The 17,950-nt window shown below is 42.3% G+C and overlaps 1 protein-coding gene across 1 annotated transcript in view; it reads left to right on the plus strand.

The window, feature by feature from the left end:
- The window catches only part of LOC111225212 (tetraspanin-9), a 152,300-nt gene that overhangs the window by 13,569 nt on the left and 120,781 nt on the right, over positions 1-17,950 (plus strand). Inside the window, exon 2 of the mRNA XM_022749950.1 lies at positions 5,136-5,192. The gene's annotated coding sequence lies outside the window, so the exon portion shown is untranslated. The remainder of the gene's footprint in view (positions 1-5,135; positions 5,193-17,950) is intronic.

The raw sequence follows: 17,950 nt of genomic DNA on the forward strand, positions 1-17,950 counted from the left end.
AGATCAAAGCTACAAAGAAGTCATCAGTCATTTTTTTTTTTCTAAACATATTTAATACAGTGTAAACAAGTACCAAACATTCTTGTCATTCTGTCCCGTTTTCACACAGTCTCTAAAAAACAGCCCAGAAACTGATGGTATGATACTGTGTAGATGTGTAGACCAGCCAGTTCTCTAAGTGCTTAAAGCCTTTTTATAGACACACCCACTTTTGAAGGAGAGCCCAAAAATAAAGTGCCTAAAATAAAAAGGTTGTTGTTCTTCAATTGTTTTGATTTGAGTCGAAACCCTGGTCTCCTTTGAAAGTTAACTCTTTAAATTTTACAACCAATGAGACCCTAACCGAAGTTACAGAAGCGCAGACATGGTAGAAATGCACCTTTTTTGTTAGTTTGTTTTGCCTTGCCTATTTTTTTATTTTTATATTTTATTTTAGCATAAAAAGATAATGTAAGGCATGTATAGAAACCAATTTACAGCCTTAGCCACAAGTCTGAACCAATGCTGCGTCAACAACTGTTGCAGTGTTATGGGGATGGTGAAGCGTTTTGCACAGATGGAATCAGGAGACTTAGAGCTTCCAAACAAAGTATAATTTGTCATGGTTGTGTGAAGTCAAGGATAGGCCAAAACACCTAAAGTAGGACTGCCAAGGACAAAGGATCCCCCGGGTGGGAAGGTGTGTGATCAGTAACAGCTGTGTGACATTTTGTATGTGTGTGTTTGTGTGTTTGTGTGTTTGGGTGTGCGTGTGTGTGTGTGTGTGTGCGTGTGTGTGTGTGTGTGTGTGTGTGTAAGTAATAGGGGTATGATGATTGGTGCAGCCTGTTGAGCTCTCATTATGTTACCAATGTAACAAAACAACCTTTTTCACTTCACAGTTAACACTGTAAAACAGTCAGTTTAAAGTTGTGGCAAACATTTTGTAAACATTACACATCACACCTATTTTATTGTCTTCCAACTGCATCTGTCATGTGACCATTTTGGTCACGTCATGATCAAGTTACCGCACCTGCAGTAAAAGTTCAGTTAGTGTTATTGGCTCATGATGGATAATAACCCTGAGATTGCAGACGCCCCCCGACATATTCAGGTCAGCAGTGTGGGAATATTTTGGTTCAGTCAGATCCTGGAGGCCTAGATAGAAACATTGTTCACAGAAAGCAAATGAAATGCTGAGTGACGCACCAGTAAAGCAGAGGCTTTTTACAGTGAGGAGTTCAGATGGACCAATCAGGTCATGTCCCGTCAGGCTGACAACAGAGGCCACGAATGGCTTCGGGCATCAATTAGGTATTTCCTGTTCACCCTTCAGACCTGCTGTGACCCCGTCTTGTGTTTTTACTTTTCCTTGCCCTCACACACACATGGCTGTATTAGACAAGCTCAGTGTGTAAAGTAAAGCTGCAGCAGCAGCATGTGATCCAAAGGGCCATATGTACAGAGGAAAGTGCAGTTTCTAAGTTTAGTTATTGTATTTCTCTAGTTGCACTCTCGGCATCATGATCAATTATTAATGGAAAGCAAATTTCCAGTAATTGATCTAAGTCGTATGCCGCTCGTGTGAGTACTTATAGCTGCCAAATGCTCTCATTGATTGATCACCACCACATTTGTGTTGGTGTTCATCCAAAGCTGTGTGTGTGTCCAAGCCCCCTCTCCTGGCGTTGACTGTGTGTCATTAAAATAGAACGCCTGGCTACTTGAAAAAAGCTGTAACCGCTGCTTGAATGTAAATCAATGTTTTGTGCTTCCTTTGTAGCTCTCCATCGTATAGCAACACACACTCTGCGACTCATACTGTTGAGAGTGAAAACTCAAACGAGAAATGTAGCTGTGTGACTGTGATGTTTCAAATTCATGGCTGCTGTGCATAACATCATTTGCCCCGTACCTGTCGTTCATCATGTTGCGGTCTGATCAGGATGCCTGTCTGGGAGAGTATAAATAGAGTTTTATCTCCCCTGATTCAGTCTTCCTGTTTGGACTCTTCCTGAGGCTGGAGGGCTGTCTGGCTCAAGCTGGCCGCACTGCAGTACTTTCTCAGGGTAAAATTTCACTCACAGTAACCTCAGATGTGCAGGCAGGCTGGTGGTGCTCACAGGGACTGATGCAGATAGTTTTGTAGATGGGAGAAGAATACAAACACAGTGGCTACAGAACAGTAGATGAGCGGGGGGGAAAGTCAGGCAAGCAGGCAGGTAGATATCTCTTTCAGTGAATCTGTTGTGACCACAAGACCACATTACACAATGAAAGGCCTAGACCAGATTTACATATTGTATCCAGCTGAATGGAGGAAAGAGAATCATGATTAAAGGGAGATACTACTATATTTTCTGTGGTTACTGTCTTCCTGTTGCTATCACACTTTCACTATTTGACTGATCAATGTGCAGAATATGTTCAGGCTGCAAGTAACAAATTCGGTTCAGTCCTTCTACATTTACATTTTTATTATCAATTATTTTCTTAGTTAATAGTTAAATCTATAAAATATTAAAAAATGGTATAAACTGCCCATCACAACTTCCTAAAGACTACTGTGACATTATCAGATGTCACATTGTCAAACCAACAGTGCAAAGATTTTCAATTTAATATCAAGTAAGTCAAAGAAAAGCAGCAAATCTTTACATTAGAGAAGCTGGATTCAGAAATAGTTTGGTGTTTTTTGCGTGAGAAATGTGTTCAACGATTAATAGATTATCAAAATAGTTTCTTATTATTTTTCTGTCAACTGATCAAACAATTTAGATCTCAACATTTTAGCTCTAGTGCGTATGTCTACCAAATAATTTAACTGAGTAAATGAAAAATTTTACACTGTGATCTACAGTACAAAGGTTTGATAATAAGTCTACACAACACTAATTCATCCGATTGTATTGTGAAGTTGTAAAGTTCGTCGTAGATGGATTGAAACACGTCACAGACAAAAAAAAAAAAAAATACTGATATTCAGTTTCCTACTCTTCCCAGTTCTTTATGTAGCTCAGGTGTTGTGAACCCGTGCTGTCAGATTCCAGTGTCACCGGGAAATTGAAAAATAAAAGATTGATGGGCACAGCCTAAAAAAGACGCAGTCCCCTGGGATGTAGACAAGGGAGAGCAGGGAGGCAAGAATGGAGAGCCAGCACTAAGAATATACTGAAGGAGCTTCTCACGCTTTTGCCTTTATCACAAGTAGCTACAGTCTCAGGGGGGAAAAGCCAGCGGACGTACTGCAGCCATCTATACTGAGAGATCAGGGGTCTGACTTTCAGAGTGCTGTTAGTATTAGAAAATCACAAGCATCTCCATGTTAGACTCTCATGTCTAATCTTGAAATATCAGCAATAATTAGTAAAAGCGTAACCGAAAGTTAGGCTTTGATATCCAGGCAGATCTGACGTGTGATTTGCAGACGGTGTAATTATAGCAAGAGTCACGGTGAACCTTGAGTCGAGATGTGCTGCTGCTCGGCAGATAAACTGTCAGGGTCGTTCCTAACACATCACACAGTTCGATGTGGATGCCAAGTGAACACTTACAGTACACAGCCTCAGGGCAGGTTTTTCTTGTCATCTGAAGTGGCTGTTTCAGATGTTTGACTTCAGACGTGTTTTCCTTTTTAATATTTTTATTCTGAATTGGTCCCCAGTGTCAGATATCCGAGATGGTGCATTGATTCACCAACCAGAGTGACTTTTAAAAGAGAAAATATCAGCGCGGTGCTGTGTATCATAGAGCCACGTTGAGCAGTAATTGAGTTTTTTTGAGATCAATTTTTGTCCCACAGCCCCTTAATGAATCAGCTCACAGAATCTAGATTAGATGCTGTTCACCGAGGTCTGCTAAGTGCTGGCTCCAGAAACAAAAGCAGCGGAGTGTAGTCTTTGTTCTTTGAGGAAAAGAAAACATTTTTTTTTTTTTTTTTTTTTTTTTTTTTTTTGTTATCACACATGGAAGATTGGAAATGTAGAAGGGAAATGTCAGTTCCTGCCCTTATTACTTCTACACCACGAGCTTATAGTTGTGAAACCACAACAGAAAATGAAAATGAATGAGTTGTTGTTGACTTTGCGTTTGGCTAAAGCCACAGCAAAACTGAGTATGTAAATGCCATGTCTCCAGCTGGCATTTGCTCCTTGTTTCATTTTTTCCCCCTGCCTCTTTTCATCCTGTGCGTCCCCTCCTGCTACCCTTCTCCTTCCCCTTCATTTTATTTTTTGTCCTCCACTGATTCTTTCCAGTCATCCATCTTCCAGCAGACCCAGACAGTTAAATGTTAAGTGGAGCATCTGCCTTGGCTTTGTGGCGAGCAGGTTGCAGACCCCCTCGGCAGCTTTGGAGGCCACTGGTTCTGTTTTTTTTTTTTTTTTTTGACATCAAGCGAGTTCCACAAGAAAGCAGACTGAGTGGCTGTCTGGTTCAGAGTCTGTCACAGCAGACAGTCGCCCCCGTAATCTGTGGTTTAGCGTGTGCTCATGTGTGTCGTCTGTGCCGTCAACCTGCAGTTTCCACGTAGACACACGATGAACACAGCGTCCTGCCGTGCTCATTGTGGGTCACCTAATGTATGAAACGCACTGTGATTTACACGTTAGCATGCTTAAAATAGTTGTCTATGTCTGAAACTATGATTATCAGGCAGTAGGACTATTTGATGTTGTGACAGTTACTCATATCCATAGTGGTGAGAAATAGTATCATTGGGAAGCGCTATGACGTGAGCTATAATTTTCCTGTCTGCTCAGTTTATGCTGTCATCATCTCCAATGGCAAAGATTTGTCCAGAAACTAAATGTGTGGTCAGTAGTAATGACCCTGCCTCACAAGGAAGGAGTCATATGTCTTTTTCCATGTCTTGGTGTGGCATTGTGTTTCAAAGACGTCTTTTTCATGGGAATGGAAGTCGTGTCGGTGTTGTTGCCGCTGTGGTGTTGAAAAGCATTCACCGCTGTGCCGCTCTGTTGTTCGCAAGCATACATAACCGTATAGAACTGTCACTTAGCTCGCCCATTTCTCCAAACATCTACCTTTTAACAGCCCGCTTTTTAGCTGCATGCTGTGTCAATAGTGTTTTTTTGTTTACCAATTAGCAGACGATCTCTTTCTCAGTCGCTGTTTTTCTTCCTCTTGTTTGACAGGCTGTCACAGGCGAGCCAGAGAGCCCACTGCCTCCGTTTGCGACCACATCTGAGCCGGTGAGAAATTGTGCCACGTTCCAGCCCCACTGCGGTTTATACCCTATCAAACTGCAAGTAATTGTTTGTTTTCGAAAAGGCTTCTGTCAAGTGAACCATTTCCTTTGGGCCACTCAGTGTAACGCAAGGTTTGGAGAATCAAGAATGGATGACATCATGGAATTCAGGAAATGAAGACGTATTAAGGAATAAGTCAGACAGCTTTGTTCCCCTGTAGTGTGTCGTGGTGGGCGTTTTCCCAGTTTGCTCTGGGGTGTTCGAACAGAAAAGACAATAGACGTCCAGGAAACACGCTCCTGGGACTAAATTACAAATTGTTCAGAACTGACTTGCTGCTCTGGTATGGGTGTACTTCCTGCCGGCCTACCTCCAAACATTGGAGTGGATGACTGCAGGAAATAGCCCCTTACACATACACACACTCTCACACACACACTCCCACACAATCCTTACGCCTTAAATTTCAATTTCAGTCACATAACCTGCATGACCTCCAGTACTGCCTGCCCCAGTAATTGGTTATAGGAATAAATTATGTCAGACTATAAGGGTTGCAGACACACATGGAAAAGCAGCCAGAAGTCTTCTTACAGTATGTGGTCATAGGGTCACTCAGTGTCAGCAAGAGTAGTGAGTGTTAGCACTCATTTGCTTAAGTTTTAAGTATGCATATGACCGAGCCATTTCTCTGTAAGCACTGTTGAAGTTACATCGAAAAAGAGTTTTCAATCACACCTGAAAACGTATTTTACCAAGTGCTTACTACACAGGATTTTGCTGTTTCCACTGTAACACAACAGCAGTGGCTCTGCCTTGCTAATATTTCAGCATGCGTCAGAGTTTGTGGCATGAGTGTTGCTTGTGTGAAAGTGTGCAAAGATAATATTGCATGTACTGTCTGTTTTCTTTCTGAAAGACAGCTGGTTGAATAGCAGACCACTGTTAGGCTGCTTGTATCTGAATGTTTTATATGCGGTGCACTTACCTCATATTAAGAAGTCTCGCCGGTTCTGTTTGATCAGCGCCTTCCAGCTCTGAGCTGTATAGTGCTTGCAGAGAGAGAGAGAGAGAGAGAGAGAGAGAGAGAGAGAGAGAGAGAGAGACACATACCTGAGTATGTTTGGAAGCACACATCAGTAATACAGCGAGACATAACACAGAAGATCTGGCCTTTAACTTAAGCTGAGCCAGCCTCTGGTTAAAAAAACGCATACGACATGTCATGGTGGCTTATGGCAAATAATAAAGACACCATTGAGTGTAGCAAACATTGGTTAGGCTGGGTGGCTGGCTGGCTTTGCAACATCTGATCCATAACACCTAAAGAAAAACCTCAGTATAATACATTTCAATCCAACAACTCCACTTACAAAGGACTAAAGTTGTCATCTCAGCAGGTACTCAACATTTCAGTGTGAAGTAGAATTTATTGCAGTGCTGTTGCATAGCATCACAGTACCGGAGTTTCCCTTTTTTTTCTTTCTTTTTTTGGTTACCCAGTGCATATTATACGAAGGCTAAAGCAGGGTAACGACATAAGCTTATGACCTCTTTCATGCTGCGATCCCGAGGCTGAATGAGGCGTGTTAACATGAATCAGGAAGCACTCTGGATCATGACTATCCATGTAAAACGGGCACCACCAGGTGCCAGCCGGCAAAGGGTGTGAAAGCAGGCTGCTGCTTTTCACTCTGTCTCACAGTGTTCGGGACGAAGCGCTCTGGCAGCACTAAGCAGCAGCGAAGCCTCTAAGGATCCTTTGCTCTAAAAACTCTGTGTTCCTTAAACGTCCCGAGCTCGGGTCAAACGCTTTGATTATACTCGGGCTCAGCGTCTTCGGCTGTAGTCGGTCAGTGACGATTGCGGACTGTGCAGTGTGGCAGCGACCTCTGGCAGGCGCTGTCGGCTCTGCACTCAGTCGTATGACATCTACCAATTTCCAAATGTGTGGAGGTGTAGTTGCAGAAGTGTTGTACAGTTTTTAAACTGTTTCTGAAGGAGACATATCATCCATCCAGACTGCAGAGAAAATCTTCATAGACAGCTGCAACTGTAGAACATTGCTCTTTTCTATTTTAATTCAAGGGCAGCAACATCTGGGCTCTAAATTAGCTCAGAATACTAAAGAAAGTGATCCATGGTCCATGGAGACTGGTTGGTCTGAACAGGCTTTTTCTGGAGGGAAAAGGAGGAAATTAATAGCCCAAGGTTGTCACTATAAATCCCTGTGAGGCAGGCTAGTTACTCGGCTTCAGGAGAAGCTCTTTTTTTTTTTTTCTTTTTTGTGATGCTTATTCGCTTTGCTTTTTAAATTCCGCTCACCGTTTTCTCTCTTGTAGAGGGTCCAACAAGGACAAGAGTGAAGTCGTATTTTTATATTCAAGCTGAATTCCATCACACTGCTGTTTTTAAATTGGCTCGCTCTCTCATTTGCTGTAATAAGGGAAATCCTTTTTTTTAATCTTGTTCTCCCAATGCAGTGCATCGCTGAGACTATACTTGGTGAACATCTTCAGTGATGTAATTTACATTCGTTTACACAGGTGCTTCACACTGTCTGTGCCTCCGCTGTGCTTTCAGCTCGCGTTTCATTTTGTTTCATTTGTAAGTGAGACTTCCAACAGATGCTGCACAGAGCTGAGAGGTGACAGCACAGGTTAAATGAGGATTGAATTGTGAGCTTTCTCTGATTGGAATCCGTTCGAAATAGTTGATTGAATTGTATGTAAAGGATATGTGATGATACTAGCCAGCGCCTGATTGATGGGAGCTTCCCTGTGTGTATATATATATGGTGCACAGCTTGTCAGGATCAGCTGTACATCCTCACATGCTGCTTTACTTTCATCGCTCCAGCTCAGCATCCATCCTCCTCTCTGCTGCATCTGTACTTTGTCAGCTTCAGTTTTTCATTTCTTCTGCGGCCTAACATCGCAGCAGAAGTTGATAAACTAGCTCCTAAGCTAGCACACCAAATTATGGCTAAAGACTTCAGACAGCTGAAAGTGAGAAAGTACAGCTGGCACTGGTTAAAACAGAGATAAAGCAGCTGCTGTGTTAAATTGTCCTCCAAAGGCCACTGTAGCTGTGTGAAAGTTCAAAATGCTGCCTTCTGGTCCTTTTAATCAGGAGCACAAAGGAAAGTTGTTTTGTTTTTGTTTTTTTGCTGAATTATTCATGTTATGGTACAGGTTATTTTTTATTCTGACCCAAGCTGAATTCAGTCCTTTCAGTCAGTGACATTGCTAAGGGCGTCCTCTGTCTTTTTAGTTTGAGGAGTAACAGGTTGAGCTGAGATGATGAGTGTTGAGGGCTTTCAGGCAATGCCACTCAGTACACAGTAAACCCTGAGTGTGGAGAGAGGGTGTGGGAGAAGAGGAGGATGAAGCAAGCGGAGGTTGAAGGAGAGGGAAAAAGGGCACTCTATTTCACAGCCCTGGTTATGTTCCTTCTGTAAAAACATCAAGGCTCTGCTTCACTGCGCTTCACAGCACGGCTCCCCAGCCTCCGTGTTTGATGGCTGTGTTGGCACTCCACAACACAACACTCTTTGCTTTGGCGGGGTCAGACGGGTTCAAAGAGGATCCTGGCCTTTAATCAGACTATAAACGATGGTGTTGACTGCTGACAAAGATACGTCTCGATAGCACAAAGCCGGTTCATGAGATAACATTTCAATTTGATCTTTGAGAGTCTGTGGAGTTAAGTGATGCATGTTTGGATCTGTCATGGCTCAATGTCAGGGGTGTTCCTGTGATTTTAAATTGCTTGTCAAAGGTAATTTATCTTAGGTGACCTACTGACAAGAATATTTTTAGCCTGTAGAAGCTCATAGAGGTTGAACAAGTTGACCTTGAATTGAAGAGTGTATCTTTATTCTGATGAAATTGGACATTGACTTTTTTATTTGACTGTGTATAGTTCTTTAAAATGTGCTTATGTCACTTTGTTTTTGGTAAAGTTCTCCATTTTCCTTACATACATCAAGAAAAGCAAACATCAGTTTGTGTCCTGCTGTAAATAGCTCACTTGTCCTACATTATTCTGCTAAAATTATATGGAACATAAAGTACATATCAAAGTTTGCTGATGTTGGTTGATTCACAAACATCAAACTGGATCAAACCAGTATTTCTTTGCACTGTTGGCAACTTTAGATGATGATGTAATGTAAGTAAGTTATAATTCCATATCTTCAAGCATGCCTAATGAGCTCTCACAATGGACACAGATGAGCAGGTAATAATCTCCCTCAACTGCTTCGGCTAATTTTGTTTTTTATCAAGTGACTGATTATCTCTCGCTTCCTCTGCAACAGAAACAGTTTGCTCTTGAAGTGCCCTCTGCAGATTTGACTCCAATTGGAAAGAGTGTTTACAGTTATGTGTTTCAAAAAGCATTTAGGGGAAGATTAATGTCCTGAAGGAGGAGCGATAAAAGACTAAAGCATATATAAAATGAATGAAATAATATAAAGCGGATGCGTTTAAATTGACTAAACTGTCTATTAAAGTTTATCGTTGGCCAGTGATAAACTTTAGTGGTGCCTCTTCCAAACTCGGCCTCTGGAGACTTCCTCTGACAGCTTGTGTGCCAGCTGTGGTTGTTCAACATTTAGGCTCGGTCCCCTGTGAGGACCTGAACAGCAGACGAAAGCCCCAGAGTCACTGATGAGTAACGTTTTAGTGGCTTGTGGAGAGCTCTTAACAATACCTACGAGTATTTCTCTCCTGCTCTCTGTCTCTCGTTTTTCTCTATCTCACTGCGGTAGAGAGAGAGAGAGAGAGAGAGAGAGAGAGAGAGCGAGGATTAATGTTCACGCTGACTGTGTCACCAGGCCTCCTGCACATTGCCTGTAAATGCTAATATTGCGAGCTTTGCTAACCATGACCTAATGGCTCTGCTGTCTAGTTCTGTGAGAGTCTCAAATTGTGATTAAACCCATTCATGTTTAAGACACTGCTTAACCGGTCTAACTCCTGACATGCTATAGCAGCAGAAAAGCTATAGATTGTTGACGAAGCAGTCCGTGTTGAATCCTGCTCTCCTGACCGGTTTCTTACCAGTGGCACAAGCTTAACTGAAAATGGCATCGGAGACGGGGTACAACAGAAAGCTTATAATCAAATCTGGCCCTAACTATGCTGCATGTTGTTACAAGATTCCACCCAGACAAACAGGGAAACAACCATATAAATAACAGTCTTACTTAAATTACACGTGGATCCTGAGGAGGCAACTCCTTCTAATCAGAGACATTCATAATCATGCAGCCTCTTAGCGAAGAAGTTACTGCTCCGAATCATCTGGCAATATTACTATAACTTTGCCATCAGCACTGCCATGCTAATGTAATTATGCCCACATTTTCTGGTAGACTTGACATTAATAGTGCTGCAAGCTGAGTGGAGGAGACAGCCCCTCAACCGTGGAACGATGACAACCCATATATATATATATATATATATATGTATATATATGCACAGATTCTGCTGTGGCCATGTTGATTTGTACCAGTCACAGGACAATTTAAATGGGCCAATGTTAATATGTGGTTGACAGACCTTTCTAATAATCACAGGTCTGCAGAGAGGAGAGAAATAACTTCGTACCTCTTAAGTGCTCAAGGTGGAGATATGAGAATACATGTGATATAACTGATGATTGGGCTTGGAATATTTGGCCATATTATAGCAAACCTGATGTTGAAGGAACAAGAGCACTGATTGTGTTTCTTTGCAGTTGGCGCCATCTAGTGAATCTTGAGAAATACAGAGACATGTATGGATTTTTCCAGCATAACTAATGGCCTACTATTTCTGTGGCACTGCTTTTGCTGGTATGTACCTCATTTACATGATGACTATATAGTAGATTTTTTAAACATCCATCAATGCCTCTCATTATAAAAGCACAGCACAAGCATACAGACATAATTGGAAAAAAGGGAAGGCAGTTTACAGAGTTAAATAAAGAAACTCTTGCGTCATGAGCAGCATCTCTGAAGAAATTCGATTTTCAGATGCTATCCAACCCTCGAGGCTCTGAAGTTGTTGTTTAAAAATATCTCGTAATGCACTCGGCACCAAACCTCCAACTTCATTAAAACAACACCAAGAAGAGGTTACACTTTGATCCTCCCCACTGAATAGAGTGGCTCGAAGTCCTGTCAGGGTTTTGTGGTAGGTGTAACCCACAAAATCAATAATGTTCAAATAGACAATTTCTAAAGGTATCTTAGGGGAGAGATGAAGTGGGGGAGGGGAAAAAAAAAAAAAAGAGGGAGACTGGGAGGGGTGGAGAGAGCGAGGGAGAGGAAGAGAGAAAGAGGTATTGTTCACCAGTGGATAATTGGAAAGCAGGGAGGCTGAGACTGCAGTTCACATGGTGTTGAAACAAGCCGTTCCCGGCGGCCATTTATCCATATCACCTGAGAGGCACTAGACCAGTGTCACTGACTTAAAATCAATTTTCTGATGAAATTACTTCAAGAACAAATTATCTCTCTTTCATGGCCTGCTGTCATGAGCCCTGTGTTCCTGTTGACACCACTAGAGGTCAGTGTGACCCTGATGTGCGCACATGAGAGAGGGAAGATGTCATGTACCCTCTGGATGGGTAGGAGGGGAGTTTGCAGCATGCTTTATGGTCATGTCTGCAGAATGACTGCATGGTGCAAAGCTTTGGTTGTTTTCTGCTTCCAGCGAAATCGCTTTCTCTCTCTTTCTCTCTCTTTCTTTCTCTTTCTCTCTCTTTCTCTCCGCTTGCTCTGTTTCCTTATCTGTCCCTTCCTTTGCATTTCAACCTGGGATGTGTTCAACCTGTTTATGCAATTTGCATAAGCTGGCTTCAGAAATCTGTGCTTACCCCAGTGTATTGCTCAGTCAGAGTGAGTTGGCTGTTCAGAGGGAATAGCTAATGACTCCATTGCCCTCATTGACGCATGTCAGTCTATTTCAGGCTCAACGGCTAACACTCTCATACATGGCCAAGTGAGAGCTGATGATCTGCGTGCTGGATCAGCCCTGTGATGTCAGCCTGCCACTTGGTTAGTGTTTTTTTTCAGCAGAGCGTTGCACTTTATCCTCATGCCTCTGAACCATCACTGAAGTGTATATTCTAGCCTCGTGTCACGCTGCTGACAGCACTCCACCGATGGAGGAGACGTACTGGGATATCAAACATGTGATTTGACCTGATGTGGTTGCAGTGGCATTTCCTCACCCCAATCCTCCTCCACCTCTCTGCCCATAACAGGAGCCATCCTTCACCCCCGTCGCCTTATTGATCCCTATTTGGCTGCCGTTCATTCCCCCTTCTCCGTTACCCACCATCAGTCTCCGACCTAAGCTCGTCCGACGCTCACCCCTGCTCTCAGGATGAGCGGAGCTGTAATTGGAGGGGAACGAGGTTGAGAAGGTAGGGGTGGGGGTGGGGGGTTGAGATACAGCCATACAAGGGGCGAGAATGAGCGAGGAAGAGTATAGATGAAGAGACAAGAGAAAGTGCGAGAGAGCGATTGGGCAGCTGGGTAGAGACGAATGGCATTAACTGGACTGAATGTTGAATGCAGGGGCAGGAAGGGCACTGCCAGCCGTGGAGGCTTGTGGCCGGCTTTCACATGACTCTCTGTATGCTGGGACGCAGGAGAGTAATAGAATCCCAACGTGATGTGCCGGGATGCTTGTGGAGGAGGGATTAAATTTAGCCACAGCCGCAGGCAGGCAAGCAGGCAGGCAGGCAGGCAGTCAGTTCTGCAGGGCTTGTGGGGGGGGATGTTCGCAGCTCTGGGGCCTTCTCTGGCTACCCCCTCTCTGGTCCGCTTTACCCTTCTGAAAGAGTCATGGAGGGCACTGCTGCAGTCACAATATGAATCACCTCCTTTCCATACCTTAGCAGGCTTAATGGCCAAATGGTGAGATGTATCACATTGCAATGTGATGGCAGTGGGGGGTAGGGTGGGAGATAAGTCAGCCACAATTTATTTGCAGGCTCTGTTAGGGTAGCATCTGTTGGCTTGTGCAGCTATTGGGTTTCAAAAGCAATAGTGCATGTCATAAACTAATGTTCTATGATAGAATAGATTTTACATGATAGATTTACAGATGTTCCTCTGATGCCAGTCATTCAGGCAGTTAAGTTACAATGAGGCAATTTTTTTTTTGCTACCAAACATGCAGCAAGAACAACTTTACCCTTGTTAATACCACCTTAAGCAATATCAGTATCAACAGAGGACATGACTTTGGAGTGCTTGTGTCCAAGTTCATGCACATATGTTGTGCACTCTTCTCTGTACAGAACCATTCAGTGTGTGGACAGTTGATCATTTTTAACGCTCTCTCAAACGCTGTAAGTGATTTTGATAGATTTGATATGAATGTGATGAGGAAACATTTATTTGTGAACTAGGTTTCTACAATAAACCATTGCTAAGGAGTGGCATGCCAAAATAAATGCCTGTTGTCACCCAATTTAAAGGTCCCATGTTGTATAATGTGAGATTTCCATGTGTTTTTTGATTATAAAGCAGGATCTAGGTTCTGTATTAATACTGTGAAAGCATCAAAGCGCACAGTCCACAGAGAAATGCACACAGCCCATATTCAGAAATTGAACCTTAAAACGAGCTGTCAGGACTTCTGTCACTTTGTGATGTCACATCCCAAGCATGGCCCACCTTGACCCACCATCCAACCTTTGAGGATTTGGTTTCTGTGAGTGTTTACCTGAAATCTGCTATATTTTTTTTGTTTTAGAAAACAGTCAAACAATCAGAAGGAAGGCTCAGAGCCTTCTCACTCTCTTCTGATTGGCTCACTGACCAGTTTTTGCCGGAGCTCCAGAGAGAGGCCTGAGAGAAGAGATGTAAAACTACACTGAGATTGTTTTTGTTACTTAAAACCACAAATGTATCTTCTTCTGTATATCAAAGCTTCAAACAAAACATTGGAAAATTGTCAAATATGGAACCTTTAAGTGTTGTAGTAGATTTCTTTTTTTCTTTTTTAAATCTGTTGAGGGAGGTTAAAACATACTTTGTTCAGCTCCTTAAAGAAGTCAAAGCATGCACCTCACTGATGCAGTAAACATTAACAAAAAGCCCATAATTAGCTCAGAGAGGTTTTCTCCTCGCCAGTTTGTATTTTTTTTAATGATCATTTATCTTTACGATTAAGCTTTAATTACTTTGCTGAAGATCAAGTAGCAGAGGAGGCGATAATATTTCCCTCAGTGATAGCTCTTATCACATAAAGCTGGCAGTTTAACAATCAAACATGTATCATTTTTTCAAAAGATTCCTCAAACTATAGAACATCTGACCATGGTACTAATCAAGTCCTTTGAGACGGTTACCGTTGTGTTCATGCTCTTAATAAGATTTCCATTTGTGGTCAATCATCCCCATGGTATTCTTTTTCACTACCCATTGGCAGGATGTGATGCTTGCTGTTTATAATAGCAGGTTTATGGTATAGCTATATTATCTCAGATGAGGGCTGCAGTGCTGAATAACAAAGATTGGCCATCTGTGCAGTTTGTCTCAAACTACGGCTCAAACGATTTAGCCATTCACAGCCGATAGTACTGAGGCCGTAAAAAGTAATTCAGTGTTAACCAAATGTTCCCCACTCAGAGAGGTAAGGATTCGGACGTTGAAATGGCTCGAGGTTTAGATGAGAGACACTGTGTGTGTGTTGTGTGAGTGAATGCAGTTTCAACAGCATGCTTTATTTCGGTTCTTATTAGTTTTTGGCAGGGCCGAGTATTTTCTTCCTTGGCCGGAATCTTAATTTCAAATATTTGTGACAGCACTGAACAATAGCCAGACTTGGCTGTTTGGAATCCCATTCATTCATTTAAATACTGGCAAATTCTTGTTGGAACTAAATGATCATGATTTGGCTTTGAGAAATAATGATTCAAATAAAAGGTAGAAAGTAAATCTGAACTCCGCCTGCATTCTGTTGTAATACACAGCCATGACTGATTTGCTTGTGTAATGTCCTGTAATCCAGTTTTGTGATGAACAGATGATGCAAACACTTAATTACAGGTGGATTGAAGTATCTGGATGGGAAAAACTAAATCCCCAGTCCACAAGAAACACTTTTTTTGATGGGTTGCGTTACCACTAATCTACAATATGTTCGCTCACCAGTTTTGCTGCTGTGTTTTAAATTTGTCTTTAGAGGGTAGGATCAATTAAATGCAGAACATCTTTCAAATATTTTCTTATTATTCAGATCTTTTAATAACCCACAACAACAACATAAAAAAAAGTTTTGACCCTCAGGAAATAAGTGTAATCTCTGCCTTCCTCAGTGTTTGACACATTTAGTCCGAAATAAACAACGCACTGAGTGAAGATAATGCATTCCAGATGTTCTGAAGATGCGTCTTAAAGTGTTATTTCCGCAGACCAGTGCTTGTGTTCAATTCTATTTAGTGACAGATGCATAGTGATTAAAATCAGTCTGCGTCTTTAGGAGTGTGTCTTTGGTGTGTTCAAACCCTCTGACGCTGCATTATCAGTCATACTGACACATCAAGCAAGTGTTGAATGAGTGTTTTCAATTGCGTGCAAATGTTGTTAAGAGCAGACATGCAAATTACACAGAGGCAGTATAGTAAACATAGTATTATTCCGTCTCCATTTGACCAGAAATCATGTCATTGATTCACTTTTACATCAGCCTTGTCAGCCCAGCCAGTTTTTGCGGCATTATTTGTTGAAGTGATGCTTTTAGCCTTTTTCCTAATGCTCCTGAACATTGGTCTAAGCTATTCAGTGTTGAATCTTTTATGCATCATTTTTTTTGTTTTTAACAGAAGTTCTAAACCGTGATTCTAAGCTCTTAGTGTGTCTCATTTGTTTGATCACCAGTGAGATGTATTTTTAAACATAGTGCAGACTGTCTGCTGTGTCTATTAGGACTAATCGGCTCCAAAGTCCATAATGTGTTTAGATGGCAACACAAGATCATCATTATAATATTGTTAAGATGGAAACTCCTGCTCTTCAAACGTGACGAAGCGTCTAATTGGAAATAGTTTAGAACTGCAGTGTCATTTTCATGTTGATTATTGTAATATGTTCTTATCAGTGGGAATATAACACTTGAATTCTTGTATCTTGTGCCACACTGGTGGACCCAGTTGCTTCCAACCAGATCTGAGTCATCAGTCTAACTAGTGGGAGGCCGTCGCAAAAGCTGTCGTAGAAGCCGCGATTGCACAGCTCATCATCAGCTGCCTTGTTTCTGCTTTTGTCCCTTCCATCACACCATAAGACTGGCTAATTCCCCTAATAACTCATTGTCTAGACTGACTCATCCAGACTGTCCGTTGTGGCCTACACAGCTCTTGAGCCACAGGTGTGGTTGACTCTTTTTTTAGACGTCTCCGGCTCTCTCCACTGCCTTGCTGCACACGGTATGTGGTCAGTTCCTGGGTGGTCAGCGATGGTCTAATTGGAATGGATCATTGGTTTTGAGGACTGTCCTTAAGATGCAGCACAAGGCTGTTCATTATCTCTCTGGAAGTTAAGGTTGCAAGGCCGGCATATGTTTTGATAGCATTCACAAAGTCGATCAAAACAAACCTACAGGAGATACTGACCTTTTTATGTCCTAGCGGAGTTTGTGAGCTTAGTTTACAAGCTGAGAAACATGAAGGTTAATGACAAGCAAACAAGTACTAGACTGAAAGATTATTCACAAAAGCTTTGGCCTTTCACAAACAGTTTTGACTTGGTGTAACCTCTGTTTGCTTTTTTGACGAATCACTTGGTTCCATTACAGGGGCGACTGATCAACAACACAAAAATGCTGTAACTGGAAGGAACCCAGGCAGCATTTTAAATGTGTTGTTATTATCTGCTTAAGCTTAAGCCTGTTTTACACAAGGACGGGAAGCTTTCCATGCAAACCTCCGTCTTATTTTTAACAGTTTGGCCCCCAATCTCTGCCTTGTGTGTCAGTGCCAGACAGTGAATTAATATGCATTAAAGCTAAGCGCTCAGGTGTGGAAGAAGAGACCTGGCACTTTGTGGAGAAAGTGGGCCGTGAGTGATGAGGGATGGGACTCATCCTGACACTTGGAGTCAGGCTTTATTCAGTGTGCAACTTCTGTCATCATACACCCGCCACTTCTTTCATCTCTGTCACGCACTGAATGCCATAACTGCGTTACTGACACCCACAACAAATACAGTCGGGTCCTCCCTCAAAACGCACACATGCACTGAACTGTGTGTACCTTTCAATACAATTGCCTAACATCTGGGGGCCACTATTGTATGGCGTTTTAATGGATAGTTGTAACACTGTGATTTACACACTCGGTTCTTTACTGAATTGCCATTCAAGAGATCCTCTAATAGGTTGTTCGTGGCCAAACTCTAGACCTCAGAGAGCATTTCTTGTCTCCATATGTCATCTTAACATTCATTTTATTCCCTCTTTTTAATGGCTCCAACAGGTATTTTACCCCCGAGGCTTTCTCTTACCATCACCTAGGAGAATTTGCAGGATACAAGACAGAATGATGAAGGTGACACTTGGCTTGACATTGAATCCTTTTCAATGAGAAAAACACTTCCACACGCACACAGACGTGCACATCTGGAGAAAGAATAGTCAAATGCTAGTAATAGTCCCAGTGCTGCACAGGACAGTGTATGTAGAGTAACCCCCCTCTCCCCCCCCCCCAAGCCCCTCTGGAGCTCAGAGAGACATTTTTAGTCACCAGGACAC

This window comes from Seriola dumerili, unplaced genomic scaffold (genome assembly GCF_002260705.1).
Source record: "Seriola dumerili isolate Sdu_G_001 unplaced genomic scaffold, Sdu_1.0 BDQW01000147.1, whole genome shotgun sequence".
Taxonomy (NCBI): domain Eukaryota; kingdom Metazoa; phylum Chordata; class Actinopteri; order Carangiformes; family Carangidae; genus Seriola; species Seriola dumerili.